Here is a 3,526-nt window from a genome sequence, read left to right on the forward strand (position 1 = left end):
GAGAACTGGTGCTGCGCTCCTAGCGAGTCGCATCTGGCAGGCCGGGGCAGTGGCGCCCAGGAAAGCAACCAGGTGGATGAACGCAGTCGACCCCTAAACTGAAGCGGCGTACCGCAGGCCCCCTCAGGCAGGCTTTGAACTCACTTTATAGTTCAAGCTAACCTTGAACTCCCAGTGACTCCTGCCTCAGCCTCAGGAGTGCTGGGATGACAGGCTTGTGCGTGTAACTCCTCAACCACACCCCCCTGTCCTGGTCACTTTAAATTTGCCCTCCTTTCCATTGACTCACGTCGTGGTCTTCTCAATGAAAGAGCTGCAATAAACCAGCAGATCTCCAAGAAATCTTTACTGCATTGGGAAGAATGAACAGAGATGGAGGTAGGAGAGAGAAAGGTAGAGAAGAGGGCTAGGCATGTGGGAGTCCCTCCCAGTGGCTGGGACACACAGCCCAGCACCCACAGCGGAAAGGGGAAAGGGTTTGTGTGGTTCAAGGGTTCAGGGGTTGGCAGGCTGCAAGGCAGACAGGGCAGGGAGGACGCCAGCGCTCATGCTACCCAGGGAAGCCAGGACGCAGGGAAGAAAGGAGCCGGGATCCAGGAGCCTGGAGCGACCCCCAGCCCCGGCCAGCCCCGCCACGCCCGCGGTTAGCTGGGCCCTCCCCAGTACCCACCCGCACCGAGGAGTGGAGCGCCCCACGATCCAGCACCTTACAAACCCCACTTCCGAGGCCTTGGGGGACCAGCCTCCATGCATACAAAGGTGGGCGAGGACAGCCAAGGAAGGGGGACGGACCGGAAGAGCAGGAGAGGGCCAGAGCCAGAGACAAAGAGCGAAGAGTGAGTGAAAGGCAGGAGGGTGAAGCGGAAGCTCCCCAGAAGCCCGGGCTTTTCTTTGTTTTCACACCCACAGCTCCAATGCACGCATCTGCAGCGTGGCCACCGACAGCGTTGCCACCGGTCGCAAAGTCCACGTGGAGAAGTGCAGCCCTGGCCGGCGGCCAGGCAGCTTGAATGGCGCACCATCGAAGGCGGGATATTGACTTAGGGAGCTCTGGAGCAGCCTTCCCCGGAAAGCTCCGCCCTCAACAGCTGTCCATTAGTTAATGAATGTGCAACATTAACTCAGTGGGTTCTCTAAAGGTGGTCAGGGAAGCAATCTCATTGGGAACCTGTCCATAGCGCAGAGCTGGGGGTGGGGATGTGGTGGGGGAGGGTGGTCCCTGGGTCTTTTCTTCCTCCTCCTCCTTGCCCTCCTCCTCCTCCCCCTCCTCCTCCCCCTCCTCCTCCCCCTCCTCCTCCTCCTCTCCCCAGACTCTGCGGCTGAGGGGGGTCCCTCATGGGAGAGTCTGTCTCCACACCTCGTGGGGCAATCCTGAAGAAAGACAAGATTTTTTTTCGGTTGACTCTTTTTATAATGTATTTGAAGAGAGACAGACTTACATATGAAGCTCTCAATCACACAAATCTGTATGAAGGAGGCATTTTTGTTTTTAAAAGTAAAGTGGATTTATTTTTCCAGTCTTGGGGATTGAGCCCAGGGTGCTCACGCTGAGCTGCAGAGGCACTGGCCTCACCCATATGTCTTTATTTTGGGACAATCTTGCTAAGTCAGTGGACCAGGCTGGGCTAGGACTCCCAGAGCTCCCGTCTCAGCCTCCCAAAGCCCTGAGATTGCGGGTGTGTGCTACACACCTGACTTTTCATTTTGTTCTGATTTTGAAACAGGCTTTCATTACCTAGGCTGTGCTGGCCCGAGTGCGTGCTTCAGCCTCCCGGGAGCTGGGGTTGTAGGTGTGCTCCACTACGCCCAAGAATGAAACCAACTATAATAGAAAAGCAGTGTACAGGCCTGAAAATATGAGAGGAGGTAGGAAGCAGCTCAAGCCTGAGAAGCACTGAACTGGGGCACTGCACAGGCAAGACCAGAAATAATCCCTGGTATGCTGCTGGGTACGTGGTGAAGTAGGCCTCTGGTTGAGTAGGTCCTGGAAAAACCAGCATGCATTTGGAAAATGGATGAGTGTGTTAAAAGAAAGAAAGACGCAATGAATATCATTTTACAGATTTTGATGGGCTTTGTTTGGGATTCTGAAATCAGGCAGGACCAAACAGGGTTCAACGCCTCGATACACCACACAGGGAAGGGCTGCTTCTGGCCAGGAAAAGGAATCATAGAGGAAACGGCAAGGAGAGGACAGTGCAGGTGCAGAGGCTTCCGGGCGTGCGGCCTGCACATGGGCTGCCTGTGCTTCGCTAACCTCAGCTGCTTGATAAAAGAACAGGAAACGATCTGCTTAGAGCTCAGGTTACTGGCAGTTTACTGCATGCAGGTGATCCTGTAGGTTAAGCCTTCAACTTAACGAGTGGATGGAAGGACGGTTAGGCAAGCGGGTGGCCGGGCACCTGGATAGCTGCCCATGCCATAGGCCAAGAGCGTCTGTAGAGGGGATTCTCGTGGCTCAGTACAAAGCGAGCACCGTTGGCTTCAAGGGAACTGGAAATGAGCTTGCCTGGTTCTCAGCAGCTCGCCTAAGCAAATAGGTGAAAGGCCGTTCATTTGCGGGTGACCTGGCAGCCTCCAACTAATTCTTATGACTTTAGGATCTCAGCAAAGTTATTAGGGCTATGAGTTCTGGAACCAGACCTCCCCTGTTGTTCCCTACTCATAACCTGCTGTGCAAGAGCACACCAGGATTTCTTGCTCACGTCCAGCTATCATTTGTTAGCCACTGGCCGGCCCTTCCCCATCCCCGCTTCCCTCCGCTCTCCCCAGCCTCTGATAGCTGCCATGCTATTCTCACCTTCCATTTGGTCACCTTTTTCAGGTTCTATATGTGAGTGATGTCATGCGATATCTGTTGTTCTGGGCTTGGCTGCCACCTAACAGAATGCTGCCTATTTCCACTCACGTTGCTGCAAATGACAGGATTCCATGTTTGGGTGTGTGGTACTCCACAGTATATAAGATATATATATATATATATATATATATATATATATTCTGTCCATCAGTTGATGGACACGAGGTTGTTCTCCTTTCTTGGCTCTAGTAAACAGGGTTGCATAAAGCCCGGAGTGCAGGCATCTCTTGGGCACGCTGGTTTCACTTCCTTTGGATACGCACCAGGAGTGAGGTTGAGAGATCACATGGTGGTGCCATTTTTAATGTTTCTAAGGAGGCTCAGTGCTGTTTGCTGCTCGCTTCCCCAGGTGTACTGGGTCCCTCTTGCACCACATCTTTGGCAGCACTTGTTAGCTTCAGCCTTTCTTATGCTGTATTCTAATTGGGATGAGGTGCTATCTCATTGTGATTTTGATTTATATTTTCCTTGCAATTGGCCATATTTATCATTTTTTTCCGTGTATCTGTTGGCCATTTCTATTTTCTTCTGAGAGATATTTCTAAAAGTACTGTCCATTTACATCAGAGTTTTTGTTGGTTTGTTTTGTTTTAGCAGCATGGAAGATTGACTGTTTTTAATTTTGGAGTCTCACTAAGTCACTAAAGAGCTCAGGCTGGGCTTAAA

This window comes from Octodon degus, unplaced genomic scaffold, assembly GCF_000260255.1.
Source record: "Octodon degus isolate 3935 unplaced genomic scaffold, OctDeg1.0 scaffold00210, whole genome shotgun sequence".
NCBI classification, from domain to species: Eukaryota; Metazoa; Chordata; class Mammalia; order Rodentia; family Octodontidae; genus Octodon; species Octodon degus.